Source organism: Hemiscyllium ocellatum, chromosome 20 (assembly GCF_020745735.1).
Source record: "Hemiscyllium ocellatum isolate sHemOce1 chromosome 20, sHemOce1.pat.X.cur, whole genome shotgun sequence".
NCBI lineage: Eukaryota > Metazoa > Chordata > Chondrichthyes > Orectolobiformes > Hemiscylliidae > Hemiscyllium > Hemiscyllium ocellatum.
In genome coordinates this window covers 40,201,555-40,216,400 of record NC_083420.1, presented here as the reverse complement: position 1 = coordinate 40,216,400, position 14,846 = coordinate 40,201,555, and the positions used below count along the sequence as shown (strand labels likewise).

Genomic DNA, 14,846 nt, shown 5'->3' with positions numbered 1-14,846 from the left:
ATAACACAAGGAAAGCCATTAGATCTGGATCACTGATAATTTTGTCTTTTTACAGCAAATTTGTTTTACTCAAGAATGACAAACAAAGCCCAATTTCTAAAAGTGCTTTGTAAAAAAAAATTATGACTGAAAAAACTTGATTGCATAACTTTGTAACTCATGATTATAAATGCATAAAGCCCATTATAGTACTGCAGCCAAAATGCAATACTTACACTCAGAGATAGTAGAGTTCTAGAGTGTTTACAGCTCAGTAAAAGGCCCTTCAGCCCATCAAGTCCATGCAATCATTCAGCATCTATTATCTTAATCTCATTTTTTAGTACTTGGCCTGTAGCCTTGTAATCGATGGCATTTTGTGATCATCTTAGTTTTGAGGGCTCTGCCTCTACTACCCTTTAAGACAGAAAGTTCTAGATAGCTACAAACCTCTGGGTGAAAATATTTTCCTCAGCCTTCTGCTCTTTACTTTAAAACTGTTTGGTTATTGACCTCTACCAAATGGAAAGGTTTCTCCCTCTCAACTTTAACTGTGCATCTCAGAACTTTGTACACTTCATTCAGGTCCCATCAGTCTTCTCTGCTCTGAAGAAAACAATCCCAGACCATCTAGTCTCTGTTCATAGCTGAATTATTCCAGCCCAGGCAATATCCTGCTGAATCTCCACTGCACCCTCTCCAGTGCAATCACATCCTTTCTATACTGCTGTGACCAGAACTGCACACAGAACTCTGGCTGTGGCCCAACCAACATTATACACAACTCCATCATAACTTCCTTATAGTAGAAGGAATGCGGAGTTGAAGTCCTAGATTTGCCATAATTATATCAAATGACAGATTGAGGACCAGAGGCAATATGGTCTATCCTTATTGCTATGCATTCCTGCTGATGCTGGGTTCCTTGACACTAAGTGCCAATTAACAAGGGACTCCCTCAGGGAGACCACAAGCAATACAGTAGCAGTTTCTGGGTGGTGCTCTTCCCTGCACCAGATTTGAAGAAGGGGAAGGAATTTAATCAGGACTGATGTTTATGGGAAAACCTAAAGGTAGCCTTCCTGCCCCACCACTAATTGAGACTCTAAGAAGGCAAGTAAGGCCTTTTCTCCTCACTGCTAATACTATCCTAGCAACAGGCATGACATGAAAACCTGTAGAGGTTTCCTCTGTTGGATTCCTTACTATACTGATCAAGGGACCCAGCACTGGGAAGAACAGAAGAAACAGCAGCAGCTGGGTGCATCATTTAACATAATCATGGTTGATCGAAGGCTTTAACCCAACCTTCCTGCCCACCTCCACCCCCACCCCAGTTCTCCCTTTACTGAAAAACCAAAAACGTTTCTATCCCAACCTTTAGTGTAATCAACAATACAGCATCCACAACTCTCAAGTAAAAAAATTCAAAGATTCACAGTCCTTTGAGTATTGTTACTTTTCCCCAGTTGAGTCCTAGGTGATTAACTCCTTATCCCAGATCTATACCTAAGTAGGTATAAGAAATCAAATAAAAGCAAGAGTCCATATTCTAGTTATGTTGGGGGGGAAGGGGCGGTGCTCAGGCCAAATCCTGCACTATCTGGCAATTCCTAGACACACCTAGTGGCTCCTGGATGACCATGCGTGCTCTTGGTGCATCGGGCTGGAGGATCTTAAGCTCTGAGCTTTAGAGCTTGAGTGGCAATTGGGCCAATACAGTGCATTCGTGACGCCAAGAGGGTCCTGGGTAACACACTTCAGGACAGAACCTCCGCTTATGGAAGCGTAGACAGAGAGGGGATGGGTGACCACCAGACAGCAGCAGGAGGAGACCAGGCAATGCTGAGGGAAACCCCTAAATTGGTGAAAATGGTAAAAAGCCTTTAGAAATGATGAGAGTGGTGATTGCTTCATAGAGAAAGGGCTTCCTGATGAAGACACTACGCTTGAACCGTGATTCTCCTGCTCCTTGGATGCTGCCTGACTGGCTGTGCTTTTTCATTACCACACTTTTTGACTCTGATCTCCAGCATCTGCAGGCCCCACTTTCTCCTTTAAAGAGGTAGGCCTGAGCAAAGGCCTGGCACTGTGGATGGGCCAGCTGTGCGGCTGGGGAGGAAGAACTGTGGAAGGGCAGAAGTGGTAGAGGATTTGTTAGGGAAGGGAGCAGATAAGAACTTCTACAGCTACCTCGAGGTTGGTATGTTGCTTGCCAGAACCCAGATCAGCGATGCAACGGAACTGCTGCAGGGATTCTGAAGGTGAGCCACCACAGGTCATGGTTCGTGTTGAGACCAATGACATATGACGAAAGCAAAAGGAGACTTTAAGGGGTTGGAAGGAAATTGAAAAGCTTGTAGTGGTTGAATGGGTTAGATCTGAACAGGATCAGGACCAAAATCCTCACAGAGATATTTGCTAATGCTGTTGGGGCAAATTTGAACTATATTGGCAGGGGAATGGGATGCTGACAAGTGATTCAGGGGGGAGAGAAGCTGAGATGGAATTAGAAGTTAAAAAGTGAGCAAGTGAGTCTGGAAGGCAGAGGTAGCATAGATGAGATAAAAAAAGTGTGAGTAGCAAGGTTAAATGGAATATATTTTAATGTAAGGATCCTGAGGAAAAAGATGGACGAGCTGCAGCATAGATAGGCACTGGGGAGTATGATATCTGAGCCATGACTGAGAATTGGCTGAAAGATTGGCAGCTTTATAGTACTGTTTATAGGGTATTCAGATAAAATAGCGAGGGGAATAGAAGTGGGGTCACAACATTAATCAAGGATTTATTTATAGCAGTGACGACAGATGACATCTTGGAAGGAGCATCAAATGAGACCATACGTGCAGACGTAAAAATCATAAAAGGGACAAACACATGGTTGGCTGCATACTATAGATCCCCAGTCGGGGGAAGATAGAGGATCAAATATGTAATCAAATTTCAGAGAAGTGCAAGAATAAGGCAGCAATAATAGTAAGAGATTTTAACTAACCAAATATCAACAGTAAAGTATCTTGCAATTTTCTCGATAATAAAGACTCTACATAAGTACAGCTTGTTATTATTGCACCCTCTTTTATCACTAGATGCGCTGCTTTTATTTAAAATTCCAAATTTTTAAAAATTTTAATTTGTATTGTTTTTGAGCTGAGGTTGCCACAGCCTCCAAGGATATGGAGCAAGTTGTAGAAATTGGGATTAGCGTAGTCAGGTTCTTGTTGACATTCACTTAATACATCTATTTTCTGTGTGTGACTGAAGTGACACCCATCAGCGAATGTTGAATCTCCCAGTGACTGAGTGGCACACAGCTTAAAGGGAGTGTTGCTCCTGATTCCATGAAAGATTCATCATCAATGATTCTCAATTCCGAGTGGCTCAAAACACAATCGGCTTTCTTTGGAAGAGGATGCACAATTTCCAGCTATCAGCCGAGACTCCCATTGCCTCCAGCCCGCTCTATTAGTTCTTTGTCAATAATAATTGGTTTCCCGTCTTGCTCAGATCAGCACCTCAGTCTGAACCAGAATATTTGCAAACGTAGAACACTATTCGACCACGAGTTGAGTTTACAGATCACATTTTTACACGTTAGTAACATCACTCGTTTCTGGCTTAATTAATCTATCTGCTTTTGAAATCCTCATCCATGCCTTCTTCTCCTACAGACTTGATTATTCCATCACTCTCTCAAATGGCTTGCAGGAGGCTGTAATTTTAAGTTCATCCAAAATCTTGCTGACAATAGCCTACCCGCCCAGTTCCTACTTCATTACCACTGTTCATGCTGATCCACATTGGCTCCTAGTCAACCTTCAAATGTAAAATCTACAGTCCAATTCTAACCTTTTGTACATTCCCTTTCTTTGCCTCCCACTATTGGCAGCCATCTCAACCACACAGTTTTGATTTTATTTGCTAAAACCTCACTGCCATTCCATCTCTTTGCTTCTTCGTAAAATCCATCTTTCTAATCAAGTTTTTGGTCATACATCTTAATATCGTCTGTTTTGGCTTAAAATCCATGTTTTAGATTAGATTACTTACAGTGTGGAAACAGGCCCTTCGGCCCAACAAGTCCACACCGACCCGCCGAAGCGACAACCCACCCATACCCCTACATGTACCCCTTACCTAACACTACGGGCAATTTAGCATGGCCAATTCACCTGACCCGCACATCTTTGGACTGTGGGAGGAAACCGGAGCACCCAGAGGAAACCCACGCAGACACGAGGAGAACGTGCAAACTCCACACAGTCAGTCGCCTGAGGTGGGAATTGAACCCAGGTCCCTGGCGCTGTGAGGCAGCAGTGCTAACCACTGTGCCACCGTGCCGCCCATAAATCTGATCACACATCAGTGAAGTATCTTAGAATCTTTATTATCAAAAAAAATTGCAAATATAGCTTCTTATTATTGCACCCTCTTTTTCAACAGGTTATGGTTTTCTTCACCCATTTCAAATCTATCCCCTTTTTCTCTGAAGATACTGGCTTAGGCTAGGGAATAATTCTGGCAAATGTTTGATTCCTCATTTAATTGGTTGTTCTTTGTTCCAGTTCAAAATATGCTAGCTAGCAATTCAACTGTAGTGTGTACCGTAGTCAAGTTCAATCCTTTCTTTCACTAACATCCAAATTGCTACACTTTCTAATAAAGGTCACTGCATGACAATTATTATCATAGAATGATACAGCCATAGAGAGGCTATTTGGCCCATCATACATGTACCAGGAAATTGTTTCCTTTTTTTTCCACTGTTTGGAAATACAAAGTCCCACTATAGTTTTCCAAGGACAGCCCAATATTAGATCAGATTACTCAACAAAGAACTTTTGATTAGGTTTATATTTTGACCAAGCTTCTCTCTCTCTCTCCCTTCTCATAAAGGGTTCTTTTATCTCCATTAAACATTCCATGAGAAAACAAGAGAGAGAAGTAGAGTGAGTGACACAAATCTGGGACTCTTTTTGTAAAAGAGAAGGACACTACTGGAATTAATTGTTTATTTTATTCACTCATGGGACATGGACATTGCTGGCTGGCCAGCATTTGTTGCCTGTCCCTAGATGCTCTTGAGAAGGTAGTGGTGAGCTGTCTTCTACAACTGGTACAATCCACATGCTATAGTTGACCTACAATCCTGTTTTCAATTGCATGGTTCAAATTTCCGGAATTAAAAAGGTTAAACAATTTTAAATTAACTTGCAGGAAAAGACTCCTATGTTTGGTGAATTAGGAAGAAAACAAAACTAGCTACAGAAATGTTGACAGGTAAAGAAGCAATACTGTGAAAACCAGTCATTACCTCAAACCCCCCTCTTCATCCATCCCATTGTACAGATTTCAAAGGCCTTGTAACAGCACTAATTGCTGCTTTCTGGAATGTTGTATTCAGTTTCAGTTTGTTTATCTGAATAAATCTTTGACAACAAAAGCATTAAAATCTGAGTTCAGCTGCATCCATTTTAAAGTACTTCTCATTTAGGGATCAGTTCCACAGTTTTCCAGTTTTACTAATTGCACAGGCTTGTGAGACATTATGCCTAGACTGGTGTGACTGAGATAACCCCACCCTGTTAAACAGCTGGGCTGAGGCTGATCTGCAATCAAATGTAAAGATGGATAATGAAGAAAGCTTCTTCAGGAGAGGGTGACAAAGGTTTGAGGAGAAGGGCAAATCGAACAGAAATTATAGGATCGAGAACGCAAATCAAAAGAGCAGCCAGAAGGAGAGTGGAAAGTGCAGGAAAAATGGAGAAAGTGAGTGGGAAATGCATCAGCAGCAGTGGCAATGAGAGTGGGAACAGAAAAAAAAACAACCCTGGGAAATAAGTAGGCAAATCGTGGAAATATCATGGAAAAAAATTCTCAATAGACATCACAGAAAATAAAAATAATTAGATGGTCGCAGATGCAGCGCTGTTTATGTTACATAGTTGTACAAAAACAGCATTTCACTAAAGATACCAATGATCGGCCTGGGAAAAATTGGTTTCAGAGCGAGCTCAGTCTACTTCCCACGGTACTCATCCCGTGTGTTAAGTGCCCAAATAAAAATTCATGAGTAAAAGTAGATAATTTGTGCCAACCAGGTATTTGGTCAAAAAAATTATTACATTGCAAGAGTGTCTATAGTTTTACAGCACTTTGTTGGATGTAAAGAACTTCAGACAATCCTGAGGTTGTGAGTTGTGCTATATCAGTGCAAGACTTTGTTTTAGATATTATCTAATCAACCTGTTCAGAGGTATTATTAAACGCTTCTCGAGCAGGTGGGACTTGAATCTGATTCTCCTGGCTCAGAGATAGGGACACTACCATTGCTCCACAAGATCCTCACAAGACTCACTCAGACTTTTTTTTTGGAGAGGAGCACAATCTTATTTGCATCTGTGTCAAAAAGATCCAAGCTAATCAGTGAGATAGAAACCAACACATCTTTCTATGCAGATAGAGTTTATTAACTGCTTTATTACAGCCCCTTCCACTTCCCAATCCCATCTGGAATCCCTTTGTATCCACTAGTCGATCAATTAATCAGTTAACCCCAATCACCTGACTAAATATTTCCTATATTTATAGATTTCCTGTTTCTTTAAATCAAATTTTTGAGGACATATAAACAATTTTTGTAAAGAAACTGATGAACATTAAACATTATAAATGTTCAAATTCTATGCCCGACCATCAGATACAACCAAACAGTAAAATTATATTTCTCATATTACATGTATTATATTTAATCTTCCACATCATAAAGCAACCTAAACAAAGTTTTATTGCCGCACCCCTCCCTACCACTACCCAACCATGTTCTTATAACTCCTCATAATGCCATTCTTGATTCTTTGAGATTCTTTGGTAAACACATTCTTTTGTGAAGCAACTTGACATCTAGCGATTTGCATTAACCTATTTTATTTTGCAAAAGCCTTTTTCTAACATGGCCTTTATGCTAGAAAGGTCAATTCTTAACCTTGTCTGGTAACACTGTTTTGTCAAATGTATATTGCCCTAAAGAGAACATTTAACATTCGATGAGTAAATCTTTCTCAGATTACCTCTTGTTTGAGATAACCTTATACATGGATAAATAGACCATTGTATCTATAGCTTCTGCTAACTCCAACTTATCAGCAGTTAAGTTAGTTTTAACTGCTTTTTTTTATTTTCTTGGTTCCTCAGTCAGCAGGCAATGTTTCTTATTTTATCATCAAGATTATCATAAACTCTGCTGTATATGAATAGCCATCCAAAAGATTGGCATGTGAAGCATCATTAAAACAAATAACTTTATATCTACTAGGTCACCCATGGCTTAAAACCTCTGTGCATTTTCCTGAGTTCATTTTTTTTTGCATATTTTGCTGTGCTCAAGTCTTCCTCAACAGTAGTACTGTACTCAGTCCAATAAATAATAATTGGCATTGGGTCCAGTCAAACACACAACCAGTTTAAATGTCCAAAGTTTTGAGCTTGTCTTTGTTTTCTGGATGCAAAATCACTTTTGCTGTGAGGACTTGGCTGGATTTATTGGGATGCTGTTAACACTTGCCAATAAGACTATTGATGCAAACTCACTCCTGGCCAATGCTGCTTAACATCTAATCCCTCACATTTAAAGGGCCCTGAAACTTGATTTCCAATCTTAAATTCTCCTCTACTTTATTCATCACAGATCACTCAAATTTCATAGAGGCTCCACACAGAAAATCATTGGCATACATCATCAAGTTGCCTGTCAGTTGGTCTTTGTGATACCAGTAGAACATTGTTGTGTCTGCTTTAAGATAAATACAAATTACTTTCAGAAAGATAGACATAATTGACAAATACCATAGTCTCTCCTGCACTATTCAACATATAAATATATCTGTTTTGATTTCTTTGGCTTTCCTTCTATTTCACCTGCTTCTTCTGTGGTTTCAAAAACATTTCTCTTTGAAACTACTCACTCTGCAAAAATGTTGTTTGAATATCTACAGATTTACAATCCCAGGAGTATGTTGTTAAAGAGCTAAAATGGTTTTCAAGATCATTTTCCTTGCAAAAGAAGAATCCATGCTGACATCTTGATCAAAAAATTTTCTTCAAAGCCCTGAGCAACTAATCTGGTTTATCTGGTTCACACATTACTTATATGCCTCATCAATTTTTCTGTGCATGTCCATCTGTATAAAAAGACTAGCTGTCCCCAGTTTGATACCTCAATAACTACGGTGGGAAGTTGGCCTTGCAGATTGACAAGTTACTGATATAAGCTGACACTGCCAGCTGCTAGCTAATGTTCGATATTTGATGGGATTCCATTCAGGAGAATCTTTTCTTTTAAATGTTGGAAATAAGTGACTTAAGTAGATTTTAACAATGTAACTGAGCTCAGTCTAAGATGGTGTATTTTTCCCAATGGATTTGAAACATTAATATTTTTGATCCTTCTTTAGCTTCCGGTATGCATTATGCTGCTAACCTCTATCGTAAGGGCATAACAATAGTTAAGGCAAGTAAATGTGGCATTTATGAGCAACAATTCAGCTGAAAAAGTGAGTATCATCTGAAATTGATTGTCTCATTGAAGTATGCCTGGATACTGAAAACGTTGGGCAATACTGGTTTAAACCAAATTCTTTCCTACTCTTTTTGTTTGACATCCTTTATTACCATGTCTTATCATTTGTTTGGAGCCATTAGAACTTCTTAATCATAAAATCTTCTAAGTTTTATAGTATTCATGTCAAACTATAACCTCCACTCATCCTCCTGTCTCGTTCTGGACTGTTCCTAAAGGATCCCCTCCTCTCATGATCAGAATTCCTTCATTATCTTTTGCTAGAGGCTTATTAACTTCAAAATTCACTTACATAACTTCTAGTCTTCCATGTCTTTAGCTCATACTTTCCAATCCATTGATCTTACTTCCTGTCCAGTATCTTGCATATTTCGGCAATGTTTGTATCTGCCTGTGAGTTTCCCTGTTCTCCTACAATGGTGTCCTTCTTTCCCTGTTCATCTATAATGGTGTTAACACCTCCCCCCTTCCCTCCTTCTAGCATATGAGATGAAGGACAGTAACCTATTATTATTTGGAAACTTAGGTCGTAAAGTGGAAGATAAATTAATTTTGTTTTGAAATCTGTGAAGGCCTTTTTTTTTCCAAAAGGTTTGAAATTCATTTTGAGCAGTGAACTAAAATGGTATTTCCAACAAACCATTTTTAACTAAACGATGAGCAAGCCATCTGGTAAGATAATTGATTCGATGCTTGTTGACTAGTGCTTTATAACCCAGAGAGAGGGGGCATGGGGGAGGGCGAGCAGAAAGAGGTTCATTCAGGGAGAGGAGTCTATACAGTAGAGGTGTTTGACGCAGCAGAGTGGAGAAAGTATCAGGGCAGATCTGGGGATCAGTCCTGAGTTGCTAAGAAAGAAACTCTAGAAACAGAAGCCTGTGGAGCAGTCAGAGAGGAAGACATCTTTCCAGATCATTGAAATACATGAATTTAAGGAACTCATGCTCAGTAGTAATAATGTGCTAGACTAGCATATTCAGAAGCCTCAAGGAGAGACAAGAAATCCAGATAATAGCATCAAGTGAATGGACAAAAATTTGATGGAAAGTAATAGCTATGTCAGCTGAACAAAGAACGTTAGTGTGGAGATAGTGGTGACTATTCACCTAAGCTTTGGGTGTCTGCAAGGTCATTGGTCGAGACAAAGTGTTGAATCCTTTTTCTGATATTTGTAATGTGTTCATTCCAAAATCAAGTAATATAGTTTATGCACTTCTTGTCGATCAAACTATTATATTTGTTAAAAATACATTAACATATTCTTATAAATATGTTTAGTTATTAATGTTCAAAAAAAAACTTATGGTCTGTTAAGCCAGGTCTCATTCTGATATCTGACTTTCAAGTATTACCATTAGAAGGATCATGACACACAAATATTGACAGTGAAAGACTAAGGCCACTGAATGTCATGGGGAGATGGTTAAGTTGTTTGAGATGGTCATTGCCTGGCACTTCAGTGGCTCTACTTAATATAACAAATTCTTGTAATAAATTTTAATTAGTACCTTCACCTCCTTGTTCGCCCAATCTCAACACAGATGTATTACAAGTTCAAAGGTTACCCACTGAATATTCATACCTTATATTTGTATTTGGCTTTATTGACCATAATTACCTGAACAAATGAGATAATTCAGCCAAGCAGTGATTAGTTGATTTGATGAATATCTATGAGGGTACTTTATGAATATTTAGATTCAGTCTGAGGCAGTGAGGTACAACAAATGAAGGCTGGCGTGGGCTATGCACAAAATAAAACTCAATCTGTTGTCAATTCGAAATAAATATGCACATTGAAAATGATGCATGACTGAAACCACACTTGAGTGCCATCAAAGTTCTGAACAGGCATTAGGCAAATCTTAAAACAAAATAAAACACTAAAATAAAACAACAATCTTATGAAGAGTAATTGGACTCAATATTAATATTACTTTCTTCCCACAGATGCTGCCCGACCTGCTGAGTTACTCCAGCAATTTCTGTTTTTAATTTGACAAATATATATCATTTTCCTGTAGAAAAGAAAAAGCCCTTTGTGGTAGATATGGTGTCCAGGAGAACTGCAGGGAGACTGCAGGAGAAGCCTTGCATCATGATTCAGTGATAGCAAAACCTCAAAACTTGAAGTCAGAAAGCTGGAGTTCCATGCAAGTATTGACAATTAGACTTATTTGTTTTCCAGCAGCTTCCCAGAAAGAAGAGGCCTTCATTTAATTGAGGATGGGAACATTGACTGGCATCTCTCACATTTGCCTCTGATGCACTTGAACCTGCCCCAAAGTCTGTGAGCCGCATTCCACCTTCACTCACCATTGGCCTTTGGACCTTTGACAAACCTAAGCTTCTGCTTGCTGCATTTCCTTCAGCTGTCATCATTGTAGCTGGTGCTGATGAGCAAATGGAGAGCTGCCAACCATTGGAGTCCTGAATCCCAAGGAGGGTCTGACAGTGACAAAGCTATTAGGACTGCCACCCCCCGCTCCCCGCCCCGCCCCCGCCCCCCCCCGCTCCCCGCCCCCCCCCCCCGCACCCGCTCCCCGCCCCCCCCCCCCCCCCCCCCCCCCCACCACCACTGATGGAGTTCTCTAATGGACCTCTAAGTGGTACATAGGATTGCTGTTAGGCTGACTAAATCCAGCCATTATGTAGTTACACATGCCCGCAACTCATCAAAACTGACCCAAGAGCTAGTCTCAAAATTTGCCTTGATAAATACTGTTTTTTGCTAGTTTTTTCCACACCCTTTTTATTTTAAACACACCTTGGAGGTTATGGAAGTTTTCAGAAAACATTAGAGGGGCAGTTGTAACAAAGCATAGTCCTACTTTGTGCAGATAATATTTGGATTAAAGGTACAAATATACTTTGACTGCGAAACTAATTACAGAGTAAGTTAGCATTTTGCTTGGGTGGAGTTACAGGGAAGCACATAACTTTACGCTGTTGCTTGCTCCTAATGATTAACAGAATATGGATGTGGAACATTGATTGGAACTCAGTTACAATTTGTCAGGTGAAAACTTCAGTCAATTTCAATAGGCTATCCTACTACAGGGTTATCACAACAAAGTTTCACCTATCTTTATCCATGCCTTAAAATATATTTCTATCAGCAATCAGAAATGAGACTTTTCACTCATTTTTTTTTCCTTAACACAGGATTGTTGAGGCAAATTGAGTATAAAAGCTGTAAACTTTGGGGCATTGAGTATATAAGTTGGCAAGTCATGTTACAACTGTATAAGACTTTATTTAGGCTACATTTGGAATATTGGGTGCAGTGCTGGTTGCCACACTATAGGAAGGATGTGGAGGCTTTGGAGTGGGTATAAAGAGGTTACCAGGATGTTGCCTGGATTGGACTGCCTTAGTTATATGGAGAGGTTGGACAAATTTGGATTGCTTTTGCTTAGAGCAATGGAGACTCAGAGGTGACCTAAAAGAAATATACAAAATAATGAGAGGCATGGATAAAGTGGTCAGTCGGAACTGTCAGAGCGGAAATGTCCAATACTCGGGGGCACTGGCTTAAGATAAGAGAGTGAAGGTTTAAAGGAGATGAGCAAAGCAAGTTTTTATTTTTTTTACACACAAGGAGATAGGGGCATGGAATGTGCTGCCAGGGGAGATGATGAAGATGATATGATAACAACATTTAAAAGGCATTTTGATGAGGCATATAAACAGGCAGTAGAGAGACACAAACCATGTGCAGGTAGCTAGGATTAGGTTGAAATGGCATCAGGGTCAGCACACGCATGATGGGCCAAAGGGCCTGGTTCAGTACTACTGTTCTACGTTCTTAAATTGAGACACTCTAATTGGGCTCAACTAGCTCAGAAACAAAAACAGAAATTGCTGGGCAAACTCAACTGATCTGGCAGCATCTGTGGAGAGTAAATAGTGAGGTCTGCAGATGCTGGAGATCAGAGCTGAAAATGTGTTGCTGGTTAAAGCACAGCAGGTCAGGCAGCATCCAAGGAACAGGAAATTCGACGTTTCGGGCCAGAGCTGATGAAGGGCTCTGACCCGAAACGTCGAATTTCCTGTTCCTTGGATGCTGCCTGACCTGCTGTGCTTTAACCAGCAACACATTTTCAGCATCTATGGAGAACAGAGTGAACGTTTAGGGTTCAGTGACCCTTCTGCAGCACTGACTAAGTCAGCATTGGCATTTGATTGGACATGGGACTTCCTCAGTTCATCCGATTCAGCTAAATACAACAAGTCAACTGCATCAGCGTTAAGCTCATGATTATTTCTTAAAGTTCACAGGTTTGATTAAATTGATTAAATAGCTTTGAAAGAGTGAGCTCTGTGCAAGGTAAATGGGTAAAGGACTAGCTCCATGTAACAGTGTGCATACAAGGGCCCAAGTTCCATTCCAAAGAAACTTTTGCCCAGCAAAAACAAAAACTTCAGGCAAGGGCAACAAAAAAAAACAGAAGAAAAATGTGGACTGAATATATTAAAGGGCTAAAATGTACTTCTTTCTTTGTCCCACCTATCTTGACATTGTTGATCAACACTCGGCATCATACCATTGTTAATTTAATTAACCTGTTCTGGCAAATTGAAATAAACCTCTGGGTCCTGACCTGGACCAGCAGTGATTAGTGATAATGAATATGCTTAGAGATAGGGATAATACCACTCCATTGCAAAAACCCTCTTCATCTAGATTCCATCCAAATTACTGCACTTCCTGTATAGCTTGAAGGTAGTGGGTGTTGGCTGTCTGTTCAAGCATAATGCATTGGTGTTCATTTCTCAACATGTATCATTGGATAGTCATTCAAGTTAAAGACACTTAACTACATTTCTTCTTCTTGGGCTGCAGTACTGAAGTTAATTATAGTGTGTACACCTCCACTCTACCAGATATACACTATCTCAGCACAAATCAGCATTTAAAGCCAAGGATCTTTGAGTTATTTGTAGCTTAATGCCTTTGTCATATCAGTAAAACCACTCACATTGGTTTGAATGGTAAATAAATGCAATATTCATCTGGATGGAACAAGAAATATGAACACAATCCTAATCTCATGCTTCCTATTTAGAATGAATACATTAAAGCCATAATTATTGCTCATTTTCATTCAATGTTAATGAGTGGAGAGACAGTCAAGGTAACATTTATTGATTGTACAATTACAACATATGGAAGTAATTTTTATTAAAGCTTTGGTCAATTAAATGCAATGTACTTATCCCAATCTTCCTGATATTTTTTATAGCCCTGTCATCCACTAGCTACGTCAAGGAAATTAAGGTTAATATCTTATGATTCACAGCTGTGAAATTGAAGACCAGAAACCAAGGAATTCCCAACTGGCAAATCAGAAGTATTGCAAATCCTTTGTCATAAAAAGTCAAAGAATCTGATCCAGAGGTAGCTGGTTCTAATAAATAGACTCTATCTCTCTCTGGATAGTGCAACATCCAGCTCCAGCTACTTTGTTCAGATTATGACAGATTAAAGATAAAGATTGCAAACACTCCAGTCAGGGAAATGCAAAGAATATTTATATAGTTTGGAAGCAAGATACTCCTTTGGGCACTTACAACTGCCACCAAAAGTGAAACAACCCAGAGACAGCTAAGTTTCACCACATTCTACCTTGAAACTGGAAAGTCAAGTGAAGATCAAATTATTAATCTTAAAAGGAAAGGAGCTGAGGCTGTGTAGTTTCTTGTTTTGTCAAGAGTACCTTGTGATTCTGACATAAAACTCATCTGCCCCCTCACATCAGGAGGGACGTTTCCTAAAGATGCTTACTCACTTCACACCTTTGGATGGAATCTTATTAATGCTCTTATCTCTGAACAAAAATCCCATCGCCTTCCAACATGGGAGAACCTTTGTTTCTATGAATTTTAGAATAGCGATTAATACCCTTCTTGTTTAATTTGACTCACCATGTGAGGTGTATAAATTAGGTGAATTAATTGAAAGACCACAAAATGATAATACTTAGTCATTTGGTAGTATTGAACTTGAGCATTACTGAATACCAATGGGAAGAGGAACAGTATGTGCGTCTAGGAGTAGAGTGTGCTGATTGATCAGCAATAGAACTTTGATTGGTCAAACTATTTCCATTGATGCATCAGTTAAATAACTGACAGTAAACTGCCAAGCTTTGTTTGTATTTAATCCAGGCAGGTTAACTTTGAGTATTCAGATCAATGCCTTGACCAACGAACAAGAAAAATGGCTGTTGTCTATTTTGTTGAGTTGAAACAGGTGCAATATATGTATATACTCTTTCTGTCC

At 39.5% G+C, this 14,846-nt stretch overlaps 1 protein-coding gene across 4 annotated transcripts in view; it reads right to left on the bottom strand.

Annotated features, from left to right (window-relative positions):
• The window catches only part of mad1l1 (mitotic arrest deficient 1 like 1), an 897,160-nt gene that overhangs the window by 60,084 nt on the left and 822,230 nt on the right, over positions 1 to 14,846 (bottom strand). The window lies entirely within an intron of this gene.